General features: G+C 36.4%; 1 long non-coding RNA gene across 1 annotated transcript in view; it reads left to right on the top strand.

Moving 5' to 3' along the window:
• LOC107213299 overlaps nt 1-12,400 on the top strand; it is a 29,791-nt gene extending 17,391 nt beyond the window's left edge. Inside the window, exon 4 of the long non-coding RNA XR_004497526.1 lies at nt 11,495-12,400. This is a non-coding gene — a long non-coding RNA (uncharacterized LOC107213299). The remainder of the gene's footprint in view (nt 1-11,494) is intronic.
• The last annotated feature ends 473 nt before the right edge of the window (nt 12,401-12,873 follow it).

The following is a 12,873-nucleotide window of genomic DNA, read 5'->3' on the forward strand; positions in this document are numbered from 1 at the left end:
AAAATTGAAGTCTAGTTTATAAACCGGTCTGAAACTCAACATATCAGAGTTAATTTCTGTGGAAGTCTTCTTATATGGCTATCAAAGAAACATCTTTCAATTTCTTTCTAACTCAATTTTCTAGCTACATAAAGATGGCAGTACCTTTCTGCTTCACTTAGTAGATGGTAGGACTCTGAAAGCAAAAGTTATCTGTTACTGGCATTGGTGCAGTGTCTGGGACAAACAGATGCTCCTAAATATTGTCATTATTTCTAGCATAAACTGTATTTATGCCTATTTTTCTAGTTTAGCCTCCAGCCTGCTACAGTATTAAAATTACTATGGAAACTGTGGTAGTAAATGTGCTATTTAGCAACCACTCCTCATACCATGTCTAGGTTAAATCTTTTCCTGAAATGATCTGAATCACTGTATATTTACTATAGGAGTGAAACCTCTCCTTTCCTGGACAGAAGAGTTGACTCCATTCAGATATAAAATTCCATTTAAAGTGAAAAAACTCTCAGTTTTGTATGAAGACAAGCACTGTAGGAAACTTTAGGTCTAGAATGAATGAAAAAATGTGTGCTTTATTATTGAAGAGATATTGTTTTTCAAGGGAAAAAAAAAACACTGAGGAAAACACAAAATTATCATAACATTTTGTATTCATTGCATCAGTTATTTCCCAAAGAAAGCCCTATCAGTTAAAATGATGAATTTTAACCTTTACCAATTCTTCTAGAGAACATTCAATTTATATTCTTCAGGCACTTTGCTACTTGTTCACCATACTGATGCAAAATTATTGTTTTTGTAATATTTATAAAGATCTAGTTACAAGTTTTCAAGGACATATTTAATTTTTTTTCCCCCAAATCTAAACCCTTTAGTATAACTTAAGAAACAAATGGACCAAAAGTTAACATACAGTATACTTACATGCCTTAATACATGAATATTTAAATAAAGTATTATATTGAATACAAGTCTGGTGGTCAATAGAAAATACAAAGGTCATATTATCACAGAGCACAGAAAGCTTTAAGAGATGAATACCAATGAATAAACATTTCTGCATAGAATCTTTTTTCCTCATTGCTCCTATGGGATCACATAATGCCTATACGAAATCAATGGTTTCAAACTCCCTTTATGAAACCAATCCTGTAACTGCTTTTGGCAGAATTAAACTTGAAAAAAACAAACAAGCTAGCAAACAAAGAAACAAAAAGCACCTGGCTTGAATATAGGTTAAATATTGAGCTTTGTTGAATTTGTGTCTCAAACAATTTCTGTAGCCATGAAGTCAATTTTTTTTCACCACTTTAGGACTCTGGGCACCCTTTTTAAGAGAACAGTAGTTTTACAAATGAATATTGTAGCCCTTGATTACTGCTGCAGTGATGCAGCATTCAATGCTGCTCTTGCTGTGCAGTCTAAGGGTGTATTGAGTGATAGGCCTGAGATGCAAAACTGCCATCACACTGAACTAGGGGATGCTGTGTGAGAGGGTCATGAAGAAATGGGATGACCTAGATGTTTACTTGTCTTCAGTTTAGATCAGTTTTGTAGAATAAGGTTAACAGTTGTAAATTCTTCAGAGAAGAATTTTCTTTTACTTTTTTTCTCCTTTTCTACTAATCTACTTTTCAAAATTACATTTCTGTTCCTTCAAAATGAGTGGGCCATGTGGATCTCTTCAGGGGAGTTTTAATTTTTTCTGGAGAGAATTCTGAGCAAGCACAGAGATAGGAAGTGCAGGGGTTTGTCAAGGGTGAGAGAGAAATAAGAGGCAGTGAGAGGTACAGCAATGAATTGGTATCCTGCAGGTCAAAATACTGAAAGCATTGTTAGAGGACTCAGGGATGACAGAAGCAGTGTCCCTGCTAACTGCAGAGGATTGTGGATTTGCTCCAGCTGGGAAGCTTCCAGAAGGACCAAAATAAAGTGTCAAAGTAAGGACCTACCTTTAAGATCATGGAGGAACTAAAGTGAGGAAAAATGGTTTAGTTCATAAGTTAATTATTACATTAACTTTTTTTATCATCCTAGTAATTTTGAGTTTTTCTGCCCAAAAATGTAGCTATCCTAGTTGAAAGAACTGATGAAGCCTGTATTTTCAGTTTCTTTCAGAGAGGTCACTCTAGCAGATAGATCTAGACTGGTTCTCCTCAGAGATTTGTCTGATTTGGGGTCCTACTATAGTTCTTGTAGATTACAGTATATCTGAAATACTCAAAATGTGTTTCAGGCTTTGCTGTGGAGCATACTGAGTAGTCTCTGTTTTATGAAATTTTAATCTAATTATCAAGACACCTACCAGTTTAATGCTGTGAGAAGTTTGGTGTTAATATACATGGCCTCCAGCAAGAGCTTAGTTATAAGGGGAATATTACCAGTGGAAATGTTAGTCACCTCCTAAGTGATATTAGAGATTTGCAAATGTCACTGGTACAAAACCTTCCCACATAGATACCTTAAGCAGTAGTTGTGCCCTAAGAATAAGCTCCAAAGCAAAGCTTGTGTGTGTGCTAGTCTATGTTATTTGGTGTAACCCAGGAACTGAATTTTGCTGAATTAGACACCTCAGAACAGACTGTATAGATATTGGATTATCAAACAGAGAGATTTCAAGATCAGTTTGAAAATCATAAATTTTGAAATTTTAAAGTTTGAAATTATAAAAATAGATTTCTGAACACCCTTTCCTTTCCAATTTGACAAGGTATCTCTGAGACACACATATCTGCTTGCATGAGGCTGGACCTCACGTAGCAGTCTGCCTTTCACATGAGTAATGCAATGTTTAGAGCAATGCCACAACAGCTGGAGATTTGGAATAAAACCTAATTCTTCTATTCTGTAAGGCATTGCACCAAGTAGAGAAGAGCCAGATTTGCATTCTGGTGTATACTCTTGCCGTCCATAATTTTTTTTATCTTATGGCACTTTAATGTAAATTGGGTGGGGAAGTCAGTGCCCAGTTCCCCTGCTATTGAGCACTTCAAGCACTGTGCTGTATTCTTCTACAGCTGTTGTTTGTAAGTATAGAATTCTTGGTTGGCACCCACCTTTTGAATTCACTCCAAGCTCTCCTGAAGAAAACTTCTGATTTAAGTGTGGGCTCAGTTCTTTCCTAAAGTTAGTTTGTATTAAGTTTGAATACCTGCCTTAGAATGAACAGCAGTTGATTTGACTATCAATCATTCAAATAAATTTTTGAAAAACATTAATGTGTATTTTTTCTACATTCCATTATTGTGCAGTGAGGAAAAAAACCTTTCTGTGACAATGACAAAAGTGCACAGATCCATTTTAAGCTTGGCTAACTGACACAGGAAATACTTGGTAAGTATATAGCCAGCAATTTATTCATCCACATTAGGAATGAACAAGAAAATGAAATAAAAATTCCCCTGCAGATTTAACAGAAGTTTTCAGTTTGACAGAGGGATTGAAACTGTAAGACAATAACATTGAACATAGTGATTTTCTATTGCATTTACCTCAGGTAATAGCACAGTGATATTTAAACAAGTTAGTAATTATATGAAAGATGTCAAATAAAATACATTCGAAATTCAAATTTATATAAAACTCTGTGAGATATGTTAGAGCTTCTAACTTGTATAAGTAGGTAACACAAATCCAAAGGCAATTCTTCTTCAGGATGTCGTAAGAGTTGTGGCTACATCTTTGGTAAAAAATAAATTTGGTAACAAAGATGCTGGTACATCTTTGGTAAAAATAAAGAGCTCTTAGACATAGATTAACTTAGAAATCTCTCATTACATGTCAAAGTCAGTACATAGTACATCACTTTATCTCTAGGGAGATGTTTCACCCTATATTTCTGCCAGTCTTTGTTACTATTAAAGGAATGGATTAAGAATGCATTTTAATCTCTTATCTGGGGTACATAGAAGACAAGGTGAAGAATTGTGCCACAGTAGCACACCCTTGCACTTCAGGGGATGCAAGTAAGACATGTCTGCAGCTTTTCTTAAGTACCCCATCTAAAATGTTTGTACTGTAGATTGCTTGAATTAATGGTTTCACTCCACAGATTGATCCTTATTGCACTATACTGCTTCCTAATGCAGACATTCCTTTTAATCCCTAAGTCTTCCATCAAACTATTATAAAGTCATTCAATTTACCAATATTGTTCATGAGCTGCTACTCAGTTTGTAAATTGTATTTTAAAATATTATTTTATAATATTTTATTAAAAATTAAAATAATATTAAAAATGTAAATAATTTAAAAATAAGAAATAAAAAAAGTTATATTTTCTTCTTTTCTTAAGCTGGTAAATTTGTGTCGGGTACAACTAAACAAAGTATCTCAGTGATATCCAGGCAGTGGTATATCAGAGGAGTCACTTATTTGCACATCTGAAGAGGGCTTTTTCCTCAACACAATCTCTTCTGCAGTTTGGATAATTGTCTGAAAATACTTCTGTGAATCAAAACAACGGGGATTCATGCTTTAGAAAAAAGAGTTTATGTTAGAAGGAAAAGTATTAATATCTAGAAACATAATTGATGGGAAATTTATTGGTATTTCACTGAGGACCTTGATATAAACATCATAAACAGCATTGTGAGGGATCACCAGTTCAATGGAAGATTGTGATCTGAGAAAAACAGAGTATCATGGATAACTACAGTGTTGAAGGAGAATGAAAAATAGTTGTATCAAGTGCAGTGTCATTATCTTAGAGAGCAATACAGTGGGAGATAATTCAAATGCAAGAGAAAAAAAAGAGAAGCAAGAACTAGCTGTAATAGTATACCAGGGAACAACACTTCCTCATGAAGCAATTAAAACCCTACTATGTATCAGGTAAAATTACTTCAGTAATTCAGTAATTCAGTTAAATAAATAGTAACATCTCCATGCAAGGACCCCTAGGTTTGAAATTTTATTTTTTATTCTTTTTAAATCCTACAAACTGCTGAAAATATTCTTATATTCTAAGACATGTTGCAGGATTCTTTTTTCTGAGAAGCAGATGACTTGGAGTCTTGAGATTCTTCTTTTCCTGAAGGAGCATTTCCCATGGAAATACCAACTGAATTCCTCTATTAGGGTAAAAGAACTAGGAATATAAATATTTGATGTGTAGATTGTTGAAGACAAATAAAAACCACAGAACATGTGCTGGAGGCAAAGGGATAAGAGAACCACTGATAGAAATTATTACTATCCTCCTTTGCTTTCCATCTGCTGGCCCAAATAATTTAAAACTGTAATAAAAAGTAAACACATATGTGCTGATTCCATGTAGGAGAAAACCACCAAAAATGAAAATAAGTAGTGGTTAGGTCTTCTGTTGTTGTTTGTGTATTCTCCCTTGGACCAGAAAACCCCTGTATGCCAACGACAAGTAAACAAAAGACAGTCAAAAATACCTGGAGTAAGAATTAATTATCGAATTAGAGCTCTCATTATTCATTCGTAAACAAAAAACTTGGAGTCAAAAAGAGCTAATGCTTGAATTTCAGTAATGAAGACACAGCCAGTGGGAGTGACATCTTCCACCTACACAGCCTTGTCAGCCTTGGTGCATCTAGAATATGCATTATTCAGAGCTCTGCAATAACATTTCTCTCCAATAGGTCTCTAGTCTGTCTAACATCAAGCCAGTATCAAGAGGTTAAGAACTACTGTCATGCATGAGGTGAGTCATTTGCTGCTGAAATCTAGAAAGTAAGACTAGTCATTAACACATATATTTTTGGCAGCCTTAACTGTTCCTGTATCACAACCCAGAACTCCAGGAGATAAATCTCTCGGCTTATCCAGCAGAAACTTCACTGCTCCCTGCATACTCACTGTGGCATTCCTCACAAGACAGAATGAATTGTGTTTGTTCAACAGAGCAAAGCCTTCAGGCCAGCCCAAACTGTCAGTGTCTCAGAGAAATTCTTTGGAGTCATCTTGCCATGAACATTTTATCTTTTTTAGAGGTAGGGGACTTTTCCTCTTGTGAACAAATCTTATTGTTCCCTGATTTGGAACAACAAGTTTCAAAAAGCGAATATGTTTCAAAGAGCTGCAGCCTGTAGGCAAGTGGACAAACAATAAAACCCTGCTTATTCCCACCTCAACAACTGTTAACACTAGTTGAAGTCAGGAAGACACCCTAAGTGATTTTTTAGACTGCATATTATGTTGCATGCAAATGATAGAGCATTGATACAAAACTTGGAAATAGTTTTCACTGCTAACTTGTGGATAGATGATCATGGAGTCATAAAATCATTTGGATTAGAGGGGACCTTAAAGTTAATCTGCTTCCAACTCCCCTGCTGTGGGCAGGGACACCTTCCCCTAGACCAGATGCTCAAAGCTCCATCCAACCTGGTGTGTTGCTCTTAATTAATCTGTAAAACCTGTTGCCCTTTTATGTCTCTGTCTACATTTCTTTTTCATGTATTTTTTTTGTTACAATTTTTTGTGGTACTTATTTTCTCCTTCCAGAATTAAAACTTCACTAAGTCTAGAGAAGGCCAGGATAAGTGAGTACTAGAAATACTGTAAAGAAATATTTTGAACCCAAGTAAGTAAATATTTTCCAGGTTTGAAATTATATGAATGTAGATGTACTGACAATACTTTGTCAAACATGGCATGGAGTAGAAAATGTTGAAGAAAAGAAATATTTTGTTTGGATGCAAGTGTTGTGATATTTAAGACATTCCACATTTTAGTTTATTTTATTTTGTTCTAAAATTGTCTAATATATTATTTCAAAAGCATTAACATAAAACTTTCATTGGAAGCTACTAATTACTCTTTTTGGATAACCACATGGGGCCTTAATTAAAAATCGTAATCCATTTCAAAATGTACATGCATATAATGAAAACACAATTCAAATTCGTTGTTTGATAATTGGATTTTATTACTTAAGCTTAAGGAAATAGATACATATTTTCTAAAAAAAAAAATAATCAGAAAGCATGATATTTCTCAATGTTGCATTTGTTCTCTGCTATCCAGCAGTGAAAACAATAATTATTATCAGTTCTTCATGTTCTTAGAGTTGGCATTGGTATTTGTTTGCATGAAGAATGCAACCATGCAAAAGCACAGTAGCACTTTAGAGGAAGAGAGGCTGCCAAAGTCTCTGGTGAGGCTTGCCAAAAAACCACTCACAGTAGGGTGTCTCTACTAGCTCTTTCTGTGTATATAGGTCCTGCTCTTAAGGATAATCACCTGCTACTGAATAGAACTATTCATTGAGGCTGAGGGAGTGACTGAAACGGTCTCAAACCTTTCAAAATTGCAAAGTTGCCAACACTCTTTTTCTCAGGAGTCTCCTGATTCCTGGTTAACTGTGTCTTGGTGCCATGTTAATACTACCACCCAGCCTTGGAATTGGAGACAGCTTGTAGCCAGACAGGTAAAAATTGGCATAGGTTGCCATGTGCATCTTTACATCTATCTATGGAGATATGTCTTCAGTCTTTCAATGTATCTTAAAAAAACAAACAAAAAAACTCAACCAGTCTTCAGAGAAAATTCTGTTCTGCTCATGCTGTCATCCTTCTTTATTTTACATGAGACAAGGTTAATTGAGCTGAGAATGAAAAAGGTATGGGGAACTCAGATACATGTCGCCCAGCTGAGAGTAAGTAGCTAGTTCCCATGAATAAATTCTTGTTCAGGTGTTAAAGAATTCAGATGTAACGAGTGAGATGTTGATTTTGAGAGCCCGCACACTGTAGGGGAATAGACGCCAAAGGGAATGATTTTGAAAAGTGATAAATTGCACAGGAAGACTTTTGAACTGTAGGCTGGCAGTTAAACCATTGGTCTATTAAGGAGATTTTTAAATCTTTAAGCAATTAATGCTTCCTCCTACAACAGTGAGCTAAACCTGAGACACCATCAACAATTTGGTGAGGACAGTTGCTGAAAAATGTTTGCTTTGGCTCTTGAAATCAAGCCATTGTGATTAGAAAAGACCATAGAAAGTGTTCTCTGACTGTCCTTTGAGTAAGACAGAGATTATATTATTTCTCTGTGTCAGAGCAGAAATGTATTGCCTATGCCATTTGGTTGTGAAGACAATAATCCTAGGAATAAAGATGTGAAAAAAAATCATATTTAATACTTCCAGCTAAAAACTAGAAGGGAGTTAGTTACTCATAAACTTTTTATCTGTTCTGTTTCTATCTAATACCCTGCCTCTTGCTTCATGGAGGTCCTACATCTGCAGGCAGGTGGAACATCCTCTTTCCTGTGGCTGCTCTAAAATTTATGGCTAATGGTGGCTCAGGGCTGGTAGCAGGCCCTCAGCTTCTGTGAAGAACAGTTCTGAGCATTGAGCAGACATAACAAAAAAAAAATACAACATAACAGTATTTTCAGACTTTTCTGGAGAAGTAGATAGCTCACTCATTTACTATCCACTGATCAAGCCTGGACTTTATCTGGGCAATGGGCATATATCTTCAGTAGCCAGGCCTCAACAAGTTTGGCCACTTTTAGCAGCAGTAAACTTTAAGCCTCGCAGGAAGGCATTTTATAGATTTAGGTATTGTAAGGATTAACAAGTGCTGAAAAGAGATGACCTAGATAATGATCTGGGCTGTAGTCAAGTTTGGGCTTCTAAATCCTAATTTAGACTAACCTTAAGTGATCCCTGTATTCACTCATTTTAGGACAAAATCTTATATTGTATCTGGCCCATAAGTTCTAGCTCTTGGTTCTGGCTTGTGATGTTAGGTACTTAAAAAGACTTTTTTCCTTTGAGTTTGGAACTTTTTTTTTTTTTAATGTTTCTGCATGGAAAACATCTGTGATATATATATTTGTAGCAATCCCCTAATTCACTAGGAGCTGTTTCTCCATTCAAAGGATTACTATGTAAATATATTTGCATAAATCTAAGGAAGTTTACTTTTAAAAGGCACAGACACTTGGATTTTAGAACCATTTTTATTTGTAGTGTTGTTTCCAGCTATGATAAATAAAGGTCTGAATTGCAGCAGAAAATGTGGAAATCAAGACCCTTATCCTGCTCTGAATTCCAAGTGGGCAGGAGGTTTGCTGATGGTTCAGTGCAGGATCAGGGCCCTAAAATCTGAACTTACAAGGACTGACTTTTTTTTTATTCTGCAGTGTTCAAATGGACTGCTTAAAAACCCTATAAATGCTTCATCTAGACAGCAGGGCACCATTTCAGGAACTGATTGCCCATTATAGTCCTGACAATAAAACAGGAAAATACCCCAAGGGAGAAGGAGCAGGGCCTTATGACTTCCCCATTGAACTCAATGTGAAACTTATAATTTCCTGGCCCCACTTTGCAGAATGTGTCAGTTTTCAGTGGCCATTATGCTCCTAAGTCTCTTTCAAGGAAATCTGAAATGAGGGGACTTAATACAGTGCAAAATGAGAAAAAATCATAGCATAAATCTGAATTCATAGATACTAAAGAATATATATTTTTTCTTTATATTGTCTTCCCTCTCCCCCAGAATTAATCAGCTAGAAGAAATACTCTTTTGATTTACATTTTCTGTGCTAGATTGTGAAAATGTGCTTGCAGTACAGAGAAGTAAATATGTCTGTTTAAAAGATCTTTTAAGATTATTTGTTTTCAGAAACATTTTTAAAGAATCTCTGAAACAATATATTCAGGGAGAAAAAAACCAGACATATACAGACTCATACATTCTCCTTTCATACATCACAGCCAAGAAATCAATATATATACCATGCCTCCCCACGCTGAATCTTTCCCATGAAACTTGGAACACTTTGGAAGCAGAGAGCACCTGTCTGGATAATGTGAAGGGATAAGGGAGTATGTTAAACAAGGGCAGAGGGAATTGGGGAGGGATGCAGGAGACACAGATCTAATTGAAGCAAAGCATTTTATTAATCTAGAGTGCTGTCTCCAGGCATGCCTAAAATCTAAATAATGATACTGAACTTCAAAGGCCCTATTCTCCATTCCTTGTGCACTCAGTACTCCTGTTTAAGTCAGTGGAACTTCTAAGTGTATAAAAATGCAGAATCATACTGTGAATAAGCTGTTAAGAATCAATTAGCAATAAAATGCTGCTTAGAAGGAAAAAAAGACAAAATCTCAATGTCTGTTTGGTCAATTCTTTCTAATCTATTAGTAGCATGAGTAGTTTGAACATCAAGGTGTGTAATTTTGACTCTCTGGAGAGGAGACCAACCCATCTAAAAGCCTGGATTGCATTTGAGACTGTATTTTTTTACAAATGATTTATTCCACTAGTCTACTCTACTGCTGTTGGACAGTCAGCTTATATAGCACATCAAGGATAGCACAAAGTTGAGGAGCTTCTCAGGTGGCCTCAGGGATTTAGCTTGTGTGTTTTAAAACTCCTCTGTTTCAGCATCTTTGCATATTGAATTATGTTGATTGCACTAAGTAAACATTAATTACTTGATGGTTTCATAGTGCTTTTAAGCTGTAAGCTATTCTGAAAGTGATCATTATTAATTATAATATGCACTGTTGTTATTTTATCCTTATTTTTTAAAAGTCAAAGAGCCATTTATCCTCTCTTCCTTAAAGTCATGCACTTAGAGAGAGCCACAGGACCCAGTTCTCCCTGTGCCTAAATGACATGAGGATGTCATTTACTGAGACAGGGAACAGTGTGGGAAATACTGTTGCACCCAAAACCCAGTTATTATATTCAGAACTTCAAATCCAAGGCATTTCTCATTTTTGCCTTCCTTTAGCAATATCATCAAAATGGACAACCTAGTTCTCTGAACAGTGGAAAAAGGATTCTTGTCTAGTTTTATGAGTAATTTTTTGTGTTAGGTAGGATATAATTACTGACTATACTATGGACCACTATACTGAGCATGCTGTCATACGGTCTGGAATGTCCCCTTGGTCATTTAGGGCCACCTGTCCTGGCTATGTCCCTTCCCAACCTCCCAAACACAGCCAGCCCCCTTGCCAGGGTGGCAGTATGAACTGCAGAAAAGTCCTGGCTCTGTGCAAGCCCTGCTCAGCAATAACAAAAATATCTCTGTTTTATCAAGTCCATGCTCAGCACAAATCCAAACATCATCCCATACCAGCCACTGTAAGAAAGTTAACTACTCCAGCTAAAACGAGCATAGTGTCTTTCTCAATTACATTTAAATATGAAAATTAGCATGAAAATTCTGGTATCGATTTCAGTTTTAAAATTCTTGCGACAGATTGTTTTATAACCCTTCTGTCATTAAAGAAGCTTCATTAGCCTGCAGAGGTTGGCATAATACATTACTAATAATTGGCTGCTTTTTATAAGAATATTGTTTCGTGGAGAAATGGGAGTTCATCCAAATCAATAGAATTTCTGAGAAAATGTCTCTTTTAGTTAAATTGATTAAATTTCATGATCACAACATACAGGAGGCAAAAGTATTAAGATTTTTTTGCTTTGTTTTATAACTAAACCAAATTAAAGACAAATTGCTTTCTATATGAATCAATGTGTTTGGTGTCCAGGCACAGGCAGTGGGGGCGTCAGGGACCTCTGTGAGGAGTGCCCAGGGCTGCCCCAGGTAGGACACAGCTGGATCCAGGTGGCTTCAACCCACCCACACAGGGAACAGCTGGGCCTGCAGCCAGAGGGCCTGTGGCACCTTGGAGAAGACATGTTTAAGAAAGGGTAAAAACTGTTGCACAGCAGCTTTGTGAGAGAGGAGTGAGAGCATGAGAGGAACAAACCTGCAGACACCCAGTTCAGTGCATAAGGAGGAGAAGGAGCTGATACTCCCCTGCAGCCCCTGGTGAAGACCATGGTGTGGCCTGTGGAGGACCAGAGGGAAAAGAAGATCTGTATTACAACCAGTGGAAGACTCCATGCCCGAGCAGGTGGATGTGTTGTGGAGAAAGCTGACACTGCTGGAGGGCCAGCAGGAGGAAAGCTAGAAGCAGGAGGAAAGCAGGAAGAGAAAGATGTGCCACCCAGGAGGTGCTATGGGCTGACCCCATCCCTCCATTCCCCACCCTCATGCACTGCTCAGCATGAGGAGGAGGTTTGTACCTGGGAATAAAGGGGTGTGGAAGGGAGGGGGATTGGTTTCCTTTTGTTTCTGTGTAACTGAGTCTATTTTTAATTGGCAATAAATTAAACTTCTTCAAGTAAAATCTGTGTTGGCTGTGAAGGTAATAGTTGAATAATCTTGTCTTCATCTCAACCTATGGGATTTTTCATTTTATTTTCTCTCCCATCCTGCTGAGGAGAGGAAGTCAGAAAGTGGTTGTGTGGGCACCTGTCATCCAACCAAGGTAAACCCACAATAAAATTCAATATTTTTGTCTTAAAACATATTTGGGGATTTAAACTGATTTCTGTGATTGTATGAAAATTTTCCTTTAAATGTTGTCATAAAAAATAAAATCTAAGTTTTTCTTTTTTATTTTTTGTAATTTTTTTTCTTAATTTTCTTTTTTTCTTTTCTTTTTCCTGAATGTCTCTTCTTCAGTATTCTCTAAACAGCTTGTTATTCAATTATTCATGTGCCTGCACTTGGGAATTTCAGTTTGGTTTCAGACCTCTGTTGCCTTCTTCACATTAGAGGGAAGAGCATCACTTCTCCAGTCTTCAAATTTCAATGGTCTTCCATACACCATTGAAAGAATGAAGAAAAAAAAAATCTTTTCCCGTTGCTTTCAGTGACAAAAGAACAGTTATTGTTTTCACCAACCTTTCTCTTCTTAGTGTAAAAAACACTGAAAAAGATGATGGAAAGTGCTTCTTTACCGGTTGCTCTTCTCTGTGAACTTTTTCTCAGAGGAGACAAGAGAAGTAAAGAAACTGCTAATGCTAAATTTCTGAAAAATTTCTGTAAGCAAAACATCTAAAAATAGTACAGCAGTAT

The sequence above is a fragment of the Parus major genome, chromosome 1 (genome assembly GCF_001522545.3).
Source record: "Parus major isolate Abel chromosome 1, Parus_major1.1, whole genome shotgun sequence".
NCBI lineage: Eukaryota > Metazoa > Chordata > Aves > Passeriformes > Paridae > Parus > Parus major.